Raw genomic sequence first — 13,689 nt, 5'->3', positions numbered from 1 at the left:
AAGTTTTGGATTTTGAAGTGCTCATTAAGTACTGCCAAGATTGTACAGTGAACTAGAAGAACAGATTACTTCATAAGCAGCAGTGTACATAAAATTATGATGGCACAAGTGGAGGAATGGAGGTAAAAGGAGCAGGCAAATCCTGCGCTGCTAAAGAAGTGTTTACATGGGAATACCCAGAATGTGAATGAGTTCTTCAGAACTGTTGTGTAGTGCCGTGTGCCTAAAAATGTATTTGTTGGCCTTATGACTCTAAAGTTAGCGGTGTCTGATGCTGTAATAGCTTTTAATGGTGAGAACTATGAAAGACTTAAGGTTCTGGAGAAGTAAGGGGTAAGATTTTGACAGAACACAGCTAAAGGATTGCGGGAACTGGATGAGCTTCGTGCACGTGATGCAGAGTTAACTGCTCGGCAAATGACAAAAGAAGCAAGAAAGAAAAAGTGGAGGCAAGCACTGAGCTGTTGTGACACTGACGAAGACACAGACTGTGGGCTAGGGCAATTCTAATCCATAAAAGACACAGAAATGTAAGTATGTAAAGAATTTGTAATAAAAAAGGTTTTATACCTCAATACCTCTGAACTACAATTTTTGCAATAAATGGCCCATTTTATAAAAAGGAAATTTTAACAGTATACCAAGTATGAGATTCAACACATATGGAACTAGAATAATTACAATATCCTGAGTTGAGTTGTTTTTAATTTCATTTATTCATAACATCCTGTAAAAAAAATTGATTGTTTGAAAAAAAAGATAAAACGCCCCTCAATACAATTTTAGTAATAATTCTAGTTCTGTGTGTTTATAAAGGTGCATTCAATAATTATGGAAAATTGTAAGTTGGGGTCATCAAAAGTATCCAAGATAATGGGTCACAAATTTTGATAATTTAACATTGGCGGCATTGGACATACAATGTCCCCTTAATGGAATAGTCAATTCTCTCCACCAGTGGCGATGTATTACTTCCAGGATGGGGTGATAAGCAGTGGGTAGCAAGTGAGTAGTTAGCAGTTAGTAACAAGTTCCATGCATCATTTTGCACGACAGGTCGCAACGATGTGGAACAAGTCATTACACATTCACAACGCAAAATAAATTGTGCTTATGGCTACGTTCTGAACAATTCGAATTTTTTTACGAAAAGAAAAAAAAGATGTACTGATGCGGGGTAGTAATTCTTACACACCATTAAAAAAATAGAAATAGTTCTATTGAATAGAAGGAGTTGCCAAGAAAAAGCCTCATCAATATGGACCACTAACAATTTTGAAGTTGCCATCCTATTTACTACTTTCTTTTACACTTATCATTGGTGTAGTACCTCTAGTTGCACAGAACTGAATATGTTGGGTCTTTTAAATCTGAGGCTCTAACCATTCGCAGAAAACCAGTCAATGATACTTTTAAGAACTTTGTTTACCATTTCTTCTGTTTCTGTGTGCTTGGAAAACTATCCAGTATCCAATATCCCACACTATTCTTTGCATACAGAAACTATCTAGAAAGGTGGATTCCATAATTATGGAAAATTGTAAGGTGGTGTCTTAAAATGTTTCCAAGATAATGGGTCACAGAGTTCGATAATTTAACATTGGCGGCAATGGACATACGATGTCCTCTTAATCTCTTGGAGGGGGCCTATAGAATGCAATCGGAAATCAATTTCTGCGTCGCATCGTCAGTGTGAGTGTACGGGGACTGCAGTGAGGTAGCAGCGGTGCATCAGTTACAACCTACGAAAGACCTGAGGGTGGTAATAGCCTCTTGGAGATACATCGGCATGGAGCTTGCAGCCTGCAATCGCGAAGAAATTTCCTTGTCTCATCGTCAGGGTGAGGGTGCGGCGGCTACAGTAAAGTGGCAGTGGTGTTCCAGTTAACAGCTACTAGGGTCCTCAGGGTGGTACTTGTCTCTTGGAGATATGTCAGCAGGTAGCCTGTACTATGCTACCGCGAGGAAATTTCTGTGTTGCATCAAAAGTGTGAGAGTTTGGGGATAACTGTAATGTGGCAGCCATAAATCAGTTATAACCCACTAGTGACCAGAATTTGGTATTATTCTCATGGACATACTTTGGAAGGAGACTGTAGAATGAAATCGCGAGACAATTTCTGTGTCGCTTTGTCAGTTTGAGAGCGTGGGATCTACAGTAAAATGACAGAAGCGCATCAGTACAAGCTACTAGAAACCTGAGGGCGGTATTAGTATCTTCAAGATCCATTGGAAGGGAGCCTGTAGAGTGCAATGTTGAAGCAATTACTGTGCCACATCGTCTGTGAGAACGTGCGGGGATTAGAGTAAAGCTGCAGCGGTTACTAGAGTCCTGAGTGTAGTATTAGTCTCTTGGAGATAAGTCGGCAGGGAACCCGTAGTATGCAATCGTGAAGCAGTTTCTGTGTCACATACCAAGTGTACGAGGACTGCAGTAAAGCAGCAGCTATGCATCAGGTAAAACTTCCTACAGTCCTGATGGTGGTAATAGTCCCTTGGAGATACGTCGGCATTATGCAATCGTGGATCAATTTCTGTGTTGGATCTTCAGTGTGAATATGCGGGAACTATAGTAATGTTTCAGCGGTGCATCAGTTACAAGATCCTGGAGACCTGAGGGCGGCATTAGTCTCTAGGTGAAACAACAGCAGGGAGCCTCTAATATGGTATCACGAAGCAATTTCTGTGTCGCACAGTAAGTGTTATGGTATGGGAACTATGGTAAAGAGCGGCAGTGCATCAGTTACAAGATACTACAGACCTGAGGGTGGTAACAGTCTCTTGGAGACAAGTCGGCAAGGAGCTTGTAGTATGCAATCCTGGAGCAATTTCTGTGTCGAATCGTGAGTGTGAGGATGCGGTGATTATAGTAAAGTGGCTGCGGTGCATTGGTTACAAGTTGCTAGACGCCTGAGGATTAGTCTCTTGGAGATACGTCGGCAAGGATCCTGACATATACAATTGGGAAACAATTTTTGTGTCTCATCGTCATTGTGAGGGTGGAGGGACTACAGTAAAGTGGCAGTGGTGCATCAGTTACATGCTACTACAGACCAGAGTGTGGTATTATTCTTTTGGAGATACGTCGTCACGGAGCAAGCAGTATGCAGTTGCCCAACAATTTCTGTGTCGCGTGGAAAATGTGAGGGCGCGGGGACTACAGTAAACCGACAGCAGTGTATCAGGTACAAGCTACTGAAGACCGGAGGTGTTATTAGTCTGTTGCAGATACGTCGGAAGGGAGCCTGTAGTATGCAATCGCGAAGCAATTTCATCTACATCTACATCTACATGATTACTCCGCAATTCACATTTAAGTGCTTGGCAGAGGGTTCATCGAACCACAATCATACTATCTCCCTATCATTCCACTCCCGAACAGCGCGCGGGAGAAACGAACACCTAAAACTTTCTGTTCGAGCTCTGATTTCTCTTATTTTATTTTGATGATCATTCCTACCTATGTAGGTTGGCTCAACAAAATATTTTCGCATTCGGAAGAAAAAGTTGGTGACTGAAATTTCGTAAATAGATCTGGCCGCGACGAAAAACGTCTTTGCTTTAATGACTTCCATCCCAACTCACGTATCATATCTGCCACACTCTCACCCCTATTACGTGATAATACAAAACGAGCTGCCCTTTTTTGCACCCTTTCGATGTCCTCCGTCAATCCCACCTGGTATGGATCCCACACCGCGCAGCAATATTCTAACAAAGGACGAACGAATGTAGTGTAAGCTGTCTCTTTAGTGGACTTGTTGCATCTTCTGAGTGTCCTGCCAATGAAACGCAACCTTTGGCTCGCCTTCATCACAATATTATCTATGTGGTCTTTCCAGCTGAAATTGTTCGTAATTTTTACACCCAGGTACTTAGTTGAATTGACAGCCTTGAGAATTGTGCTATTTATCGAGTAATCGAATTCCAACGGATTTCTTTTGGAACTCATGTGGATCACCTCACACTTTTCGTTATTTAGCGTCAACTGCCACACCATACAGCAATCTTTTCTAAATCGCTTAGCAACTGATACTGGTTTTCGGATGACCTTACTAGACGGTAAATTACAGCATCATCTGCGAACAATCTAAGAGAACTGCTCAGATTGTCACCCAGGTCATTTATATAGATCAGGAACAGCAGAGGTCCCAGGACGCTTCCCTGGGGAACACCTGATATCACTCCAGTTTTACTCGATGATTTGCCGTCTATTACTACGAACTGCGACCTCCCTGACAGGAAATCACGAATCCAGTCGCACAACTGAGACGATACCCCATAGGCCCGCAGATTGATTAGAAGTCGCTTGTGAGGAACGGTGTCAAAAGCTTTCCGGAAATATAGAAACACGGAATCAACCTGAGATCCCCTGTCGATAGCGGCCATTACTTCGTGCGAATAAAGAGCTAGCTGCGTTGCACAAGAACGATGTTTTCTGAAACCATGCTGATTACGTATCAATAGATCGTTCCCTTCGAGGTGATTCATAATGTTTGAATACAGTACATGCTGCAAAACCCTACTGCAAACCGACGTCAATGATATAGGTCTGTAGTTCGATGGGTTACTCCTACTACCCTTCTTAAACACTGGTGCGACCTGCGCAATTTTCCAATCTGTAGGTACAGAACTATCGGTGAGCGAGCGGTTGTATATGATTGCTAAGTAGGGAGCTATTGTATCAGCGTAATCTGAAAGGAACCTAATCGGTATACAATCTGGACCTGAAGACTTGCCCGTATCAAGCGATTTGAGTTACTTCGCAGCCTCTAAGGTACCTACTTCTAAGAAACTCATGCCAGCAGCTGTTCGTGTTTCAAATTCTGGAATATTCCATTCGCCTTCCCTGGTGAAGGAATTTTTGTGTTTCATTGTCATTGTGTGGACTGCAATGAAGTGGCAGCAATGCATCAGTTACAAGCTATTAGAGACCGGGGGGCAGTATTTTTTCTCTAGGAGATACGTCGGAAGCGAGCATGTATTAGGCCATCGAGTAGCAATTTCTGTCCCACTTGTCAGTGTGAGGGTGCAGGGACTACATTTAAGTGACACCTGTGCATCAGTACAAGCTACTAGAACTTTGAAAGGCGTCTTAGTCTCTTGGAGATACTTTTAAAGGTAGTGCGTAGTATTTAATCTCGATGTAATATCTGTGTTGCATCGTCGGTGTGAGTGTGCGTGGTCTACAGTAAAGTGGCAGCAGTGCACCAGTTACTAGAGACTGGCAGGTGGTATGAGTCTCTTGCACATACGTTGAAAGGTGGCTACACTGGGCCACAGCGCCAGAGATTGCGCCAAAGAGTATTATTCAGCCGCCTCCACTGGCAGTGTTTGTTGAGATTGCGCTAGTGGAGAGTGCTTATTGAGAAGTAGCAGTAGGCAGTGCTTATTGAGATGTAGCAGTGGTGAGTCGTTGTTGAGAAGTTCCCATGGAGAGGGCTTGTTCAGAACTTGTAGTATTATTTTGATGGGCTAGACACCAGATGTTGTTGGATTGGGGATGCTGTAATGATCAGAGTGTGCTTTTCGTCAATATATATGAAGGTAAAAAATTCCTTTTTTTTTTCATTATTTCAATGTCTTAAACAATAATGCCTCTTGGTCACAACAGGTTCAGTCAACAAAGCATCTGGCTCGTGTTCTTGTATTAGACTGTATTTCTGGTTTCTATGTGCAATTATAGTATTTCTGTTTGTTTTTTTTAATTACTTCAGTATAAATGGTATTTAAAATATCTTGTCGTATTGAGGAAGAACCGTGCCAGATGTGTACGTTGAATCACACTTCCACACACAGAACAGCGACACTTGTGCCTTGTTGTTTCGTAGCTTTCATAGTTGCTGGGGACTTAATTAATTAATTGTGTTAACGGAAATTTCGTTTCATTCTTTGTTGTTGTTCTATGCATTCAGATTGCGTACAAATACTAATCAGGGCCAACCGTTTACGAGACTTCGTAACCGGACATACAGCGACTAAAATTAAAAATTATTTGCAATAAAAATTAATTAAGCCCTCATGCAACGTCAGCAGGTAGGGTGTAATATGTAATTGCGAAGCAATTTCTGGGTAGCATCGTCACCATGATTGTGGGCTGACTACAGTAAAGTGGCAGCAGTGGATCAGTTTCAATATGCCAGAGACCTCGAGGGCGGTATTATTCCCATGGAGATACACAACAGAGATCCTGCTGTATGCTATTGGGAAGCAAATTCTGTGTCTTATCCTGTTAGCGTATGGGGACCACTGTAAAGTGGCAGCGGTGAATCACTTACAAGCTAGTAGAGAGACCTGAGTACGTTATTAGTCTCTTGGAGATACGTCAGCAATAACCCTGCAGCATGCTATCGCGAAGAAGTACCTCTATCGCAACTGGCAACGTTGCGTCAGTTACAAGTTACTGGATACCAGTGTACGGTATTAGTCTCTTGGAGATACGTCAGTATGGGGCCTGTAGTATGCTATCACGAAGATATTATTGTGTTGCATCGTAAATGTGACCGTATGGAGATTACAGTAAAGTAGCCACTTTACATTTGTTACAAGCTATCAGAGACCTGACGGTGGTATTAGCGTCTTGGAGATACGTCGCCAGGGAGTCTATAGTATGCAATTGCGAAGTAATTTCTTTGTCACATTGTCAGTGTGAGGGTGCGGTTACTGCAGTGAAGTGGCTACAGTGCATCAGTTACAAGCTGCTATGCTCTTTGAAGGTGGTATTAGTCTCATGCAGCTAAGTCAGCGGTCAGACTATGTTACGGAGAAGTGAAACAATTTTAGTGTCTTAACATCATTGTGAGGGTTCGGAGGCTACAGTAAGGTGGCAGTGGTGTATGAGTTAAGGCTACTAGCGATCTGAGGGTGGTATTAGCCTCTTGGAGATACGTTGGCAGGGAGGATATAGCATGCAATCGTGAAATGATTTCTTTGTCGCATCTCCATTGTGAGAATGCGGGGAGTACATTAAAAGTTTCAGAGACACATCAGTTACAAGCTACTAGAGACCAGAGGGCGGTATTAGTCTCTTTGAGATAACGTTGTCAGGGAGCCTGTAGTATGCAATCTCGAAGGAATTTGTGTGTTGTTTCGTCAGTGTAAGGGTGCGTGGAGTAGAGTTAAGTGACACGTGTGCACCAGTTACAAGGTACTAGAGACCTAGGGGCTGTATTAGCCTCTTGGAAATACGTCGGTAGCGAGCCTGTAGTATGCCAAACAATTACATTGTGAGGGTACGTGGATTACTGTAAAGAGGCAGCGGTAGATCAGTTACAATCTACTAGGGACCTGAGGGTGGTATTTGTCTAATACAGGTACGTCGGCAGTGAGACTGTAGTATACATTCGAGAAGCAATTTTTGTGTGTCATTATCATGGTAAGTGTACGGTTACTACAGTAAAGATGGTGCAGTGCATCAGTTACAAGCTACTAGAGAACTTATTTGTCTCTTGGAGATACGTCGGCAGGGAGCCCTTAGTATGCAATCGAGTAGCAATTTCTGTGTCGCTTCGTTATTGTGTGGTTGCGGAAACTAAAGGAATGTGGCAGCCGTGCATCTGTTACAGCATACTAAAGTCCTTGATGACAGTATTATTCCCTTGGAGATTCATGATGTGGTATGGTTACGTAAAGCATATCCTGTGTCTCATCATAAGTGTTAGGGTACAGAGACATCAGTAAAGTGGCAGTGGTGCATCAATACAAGCTACTAGATTCCAGAGGACGTTATTTGTCTCTTGGAGATACGTCGGCAGGGGGCCTATAGTATGCAATCAAGTAGCAATTTCGGTGCCGCTTCGACAGTGTGTGGGTGCGGGGACTACAGTATTGTGGAAGCTGTGGATCAGTTACAAGGTACTAGAGACCTTGAGGGCGGTATTTTCCGTTGGAGATACGTCGGCAGTGAGCCTATAGTATGCAATCGTGAAGCAATGTTTGTGTCTCATAATCATTGTAAGAGTGCGGGGACTACAGTAAAGTGGCGGCGATGCATGAGTAATAAGTGTAAGTAGGCTGTTTATGTTTTCTTATTGGCAACGTTACGTAGCGCTCTGTATGAAAATCACTGGCTGTGCTGTGTGCAGTCTGTGGCTAGTTTGCATTGTTGTCTGCCATTGTAGTGTTGAGCAGCGGCAGCTGGATGTTAACAGCGCGTACCGTTGCGCAGTTGGAGGTGAGCCGCCAGTATTTGCTAACTATGCCTATCAGTAGTTAGTGCCTTCCGTAGTTTGAATCTTTTATTTAGCTGGCAGTAGTGGCACTCGCTGTATTGCAGTAGTTCGAGTAATGAAGATTTTTGGTGAGGTAAGTGATTTGTGAAAGGTTTAGGTTAATGTTAGTCAGGGCCATTCTTTTGTAGGAGTTTTTGAAAGTCAGATTGCGCTGCACTAAAAATATTGGGTGTCAATTTAAGCACAGTCCTGTATAATTTTTCTAAGGGGACGTTTCACATGGCGACCCTGCCAGGATACTTCACTGGAATCTTCTGATTTTTTCTTGTAGTTTGTGTAATTAGTGTAGCTATTGTTTATTGCTAGTGCGTAATCATAGAGAGAATTTCCTTTGTAGTTGTAGTTTTTCATTGTTGTACAGTAAGACAGTTGTGGCATGCATGTAGATTTGCACCAAGTATTTCGCAGTTGCAATTAACTAGATATTATTTTCAGTGCTATTTTAATGTGTTCTCTTATTTTTGCTCTTCAAATTGTGCTTTTCTGTGTTATCGTGTGACATATTGTTACAATAATGGCATGTGAAAAACGTAACACTAGGCTACAAAGTAAACTGAGAAATAATAGTGACGACAAGCGTAGCTTATCAGCACCACTGTGTAATGAATTAACAGACATTCAAAGTGGTAATTTGGTAATTGTGCATAGGGAAATGGAGCGGTCGGCAAATAATGGCATAGACAGTGGAACAATTAGTGAACAGGGATGCATTATCGATCGATCGGTCGGCAACAGCTCGCCTCAGGAATCCGAAATGACAGAACACAATATTGCAAATACTGTAGACTCAGGTTTTGGGTCCCCACCGTTTTCTCAAATAAGTCAAGACACATTTTCTGCTCGTCAAAATGTAAATGTTGCCGGTGCAAATGCACTGCCGAAAAGCATAGAGGAACAGATTCCAGACACTAATACATTATTACTGCAATTAATGCAGCAAATGAAACAAAATCAGAGACAAACACAGCAACAGTTAGACACAATGGAACAAAATCTTCAAAAGTTAGACACAATGGAACAACACCAGAGACAAACACAGCAACAGCTTCAAAAGTTATACTCATTGGAACAAACTCTTGAACAAACACGTGAAGATTTAACTACTGAGTTACATAACATTGTATCGAAATGTCAAAAAGCCTGTAATGACGTAAAAACACAAATTTGTGAGCATTTTCAACCTATTTTTTCGCGGCATGAAAATGCATTACAGAATCACGAAGCAGCCATAAAAGAACTGCAAATTATTGTTCATGAAAATCATGAGACCTTGCAAGCTAAAATTGACTCAGTAGCATCTACCGATACGGTTACGCAACTTGCAAATACTCAGGAAAACTTAAAGGACACAGTAGACACGATTTCAACACAAATAGACACTCTGAAACTTGGTTCAGAAAAACATACAGAAGAAATAATTTCACTATCGGATAAAGTAGCCGAACTTTCAGATCAGTTCACTAACTTATCTACAAAGGTAGATGATGATCTGAATGACACAACACCTGTAGCCTTCACTGACACTGAAGAGTATGAAGAAATTAGAAAATTCAAACAAAATCAAAATCAAATCAATACACAGTACAAAAGAGAAATCCGGGAAGTGCAAGATCAGTTGGCACAAGTACTCGTAATACAAGAATTACGTATTTCAGAGGACCCTCGCGCCCCAATATGGGAAGAGGGACATAGAAATACGGAACAGCCACAAAATAATAACACAGTGCATTTCGGAAATTATGAAAGAAATTGGCAAGGTGCACCGAATTTTGAAATGGAACCGCCGAAACGACGCAACAATGACCGATATGCGACTCGCCGACATGATGACTTTGACTATAAGCTGTTCATTACTACACGTAAATTCAAAACATTTAAGAATTCTGGCAACGACATTCATCCACCAGCATGGCTCCATCAATTCTCTCATTGTTTTCCTCCCAACTGGTCGTTAGAACACAGATTAGAATTTATGTGTGGCTATTTAGAGAATGAACCAGCTGTAAGAACACGATCGGTCATTCACGATTGTCACAGTGAAGGAGAATTTTACCATGCCTTCCTCTCAGAATATTGGTCAAGCTACACAAGACCGAGTAAAACATAGCATCATGATGATGAAACACTTTGAACAATCTGAATTTTCCAGTCTTGTCAAATTTTTGAAGACATGTTGCATAAGAATCAGTATCTTTCAAACCCATACAGCCCCTCAGTACTCATCCGCATTTGCTTAATCAAATTGCCTGAACATTTACGACATATTATTTTAGCAGGACGTTGGAAAGACGACTTTGAAGCTTTTCAGGGACTGTTACAAGAACTGGAAATTGACACTGACAATCGCGGAACATGAAAACAGGAGCACAACAATTACAGGTCACATCTGTCACAATTCTGCAATGAAAGAAATAATAACTGGACGCGACAAGGCTATTCTCACAACACATATCGTGACCAAAACAGACACCACCCGTATGACAACCGTTGGCAGAGTAGTAATAATTACAGGGAAAGATCACCTCTCCGCAGTAGTGACTATCACAGAGACAATCAGAGAAACAGACAATTTGGGAACCAAAATAATTATTATCAAGGGAGACAGAATAACTTTAGATGCAACGGTCCAGCGCGCAGTTACGATTCAGGGAGAAATTCTCCACCATGTGACCGACAAGAAAGAAACTACAGAAACAACCGACATGACGACAGACGATATAATCGTAACGACAGACTTGAATTGCATCAGAACTGGCGGCATTCAAACTGGGCATGGCCCTCTCGACAAGGTGAATTTGTAGAAGTTAGGTCTCCTAATCCCAATAACGACGCGCGCCAACAAAGAGACAGACAATGACTCGCGCCGCAGGCAGCCACGTGCGCCGGATGGCTCAGCGAAAAATAACATAGACGCTAACCTTGAGAAAAATTTTAGCATTCCTTACCGACGTATCGAACGTGATAATTACTTTGAAGTTGAAACTCTGCGCACTAGGAAGAGTAAAGGTTTACACCACATTTCACATGTAAAACCGTTTATTGAAAGATAATCTGCTTTTTAACTTTGTCTTTGCCATAAAACTTTTCACTTCACATTTCTAGTATGCTTTGTCAGACTTAAGAAACTGTTAACATCCAACAATGTTTGAAGTTAAATATCCAGTCTAGAACCTAGGGAACATTTTTAAACAGAAATTACGAATGCATTGTTATTGTGAACAGACGACACAGTGTTATTGTGTGTGTACATTCTTGCTTGTTAGTTGCTCGATTACGTAACGACTATAAGGTTTACATACTTAGAACATATACACCTAATGAAATTTTAATGCAACATTTTGGTTTACTTGAAAAGACATTCCTTATTTGAAGTAGTTTGTGTGAGATTAAAGATGACTTAGTATTTGGTTTCTGTGACAGCTACACGATTTTATCACGACACTACTAATGAGTGACAATTTACAATGTTGCTTTTGCGGTGTATCTGTTTTATATCTGCACAGTTTTTTCTGAATTATTCTGGAAAGTAAAACATGTTTTAGTAGTAACTTATGTGGTATAGCTACAATGAGACAGCCTTTTCTGTAGCACAACAATACGTTACAGCACAGTACTTTCTTCATCACGGCAATAAGCGTAATAACTAAGATATCTATACGCAAAGCATTTCACTTTTGTTTATCGTGAGGTAAGTACACTGACTTCTGCAGAACTTAGCTTTCGGAGGACGATAACTACGACACTTCCACAGGCATTATGTTGCAACAAGACGCACATTTAGCGCTACAGGACACGTATTTGAGTGATTAATTTTGCACTTAAATAATTTATTTTTAAAGATATTTGTAGTACAATGCTACAAAAGTTTTCCATGATACATTTCATTCCACTGCTGTAATCTGTAACACCTGAGGGTATAATTACATTAATCCTCAGGGGGTACACGCTTACTTTGTGTACCATGTGTGTGGCAAGCACAAGGAGCCCTAGCTAATATGGTATTTGCTTATACAACTTTACACATCGGTACCAATTTTCTATAAGACACAAATTACACAGCTATCTGATATTTTTAAACTGAGAGATAAACATTTTTTTTACTACGTCAGTGACAGATGTTTACATAATTACACAGTTGGATAACATCACACTTATGAAACTGTATTTTGTCTGTACTGTGTGAACTGTTCATATTTTTTTGGAACCATTGTGATACTATGAGAGCTTTGAATGATGTATTTGGTACGAGATCATGATTTTTAAAGTACGCTTGAGGTAGATGACACTATTGAAATGAGCAGAGAATTTTTTTTAGGTTTTGAAATTATTGGAGGAAGCTACGACGATTTTGAGAGTTGACTGAGGTGTTATGATGTTATTATTACGATGACTATGTGTATTATGCTGTCGCGGTATGTTTATGATCAGTAAGCTGATGCTATATGATTTATTTGAGTATGCTACGTATCTGTTATGATGAAATATTGAAGAAGTGTCGACGAATAAGGTAAGGAATAATGAGTAGTGGTTAGGGACTCTGGTTTGTGAAACAGGTTGTTGGAAACCAAGAGTTATGAAATGTATGTAAATGCGTGAATGTATTACAATGCCGACGAAAATTTTTTGGACTCTGTTATATCAATAGGATTTTGTTTCTAGACACTTGTAACGCAAATTCTTGACCTGTGAAATATTTTTATATGAGACTGTCACTGTAGCGGAAACTGCTGTCGTAAATATTTCCGTAAGAAAGTTAAGTGACCAGCTGCACGTAATGCGTCGTGGGCACCCAGATGGGTGACAGTCGCCTGGAAAGAAGTCATTAGTGAGTGCCTTTCAGAGGCACAGGTGAAAAAAAAAGAGGCCATTATCCTCGCTATTGACATTCCTTTGTAGAAAGCATCGCAAAAAACGACACGGTCGAACTTGAAAACATGTGATTATACTGTGGAGCTCTTAATTTATGATATTTACTAAAATGCCTAATGAAACGATGAGAAACATTTCACGGCTATTGTCTTGCTAATTGAGAGAAATGCCATATGGCTTGCTTTATGTATTTATTTACTCATTTTGTTTAATATCTAGTTTCCAGCTGCACTGCAGCATTGGTTAAAATAAAATTTTATAGATGTACTAATATAAATATTTTCTGTCTACAGATCGAGTAAATAATAATTTTTTCAAAAGAATGAGGGAGCACAAAAAGACATTTACCTTCACAGGAACTGCATTCATAATTTTCTTTTCAAGTACTTGGTAATTTATTTTGTAGAATAAGTTGTGGTGCACCACTTTAATTACATAGACATTAGGATGTGAATATACATTTCCTTATCTGCATTGTTGTCTTTACTGTAATATTTTTCTGCTGGAGCTCTGTCATGTTTAGATATAATTTATTGCATTTGCTTCTGCTGTTTGCCAGCCATAGTACTACTAAATTTCACTTTACATT

Source organism: Schistocerca piceifrons, chromosome 2 (assembly GCF_021461385.2).
Source record: "Schistocerca piceifrons isolate TAMUIC-IGC-003096 chromosome 2, iqSchPice1.1, whole genome shotgun sequence".
In the NCBI taxonomy this organism is placed as follows: Eukaryota; Metazoa; Arthropoda; class Insecta; order Orthoptera; family Acrididae; genus Schistocerca; species Schistocerca piceifrons.
Note: the sequence above shows the minus strand (reverse complement) of the source record.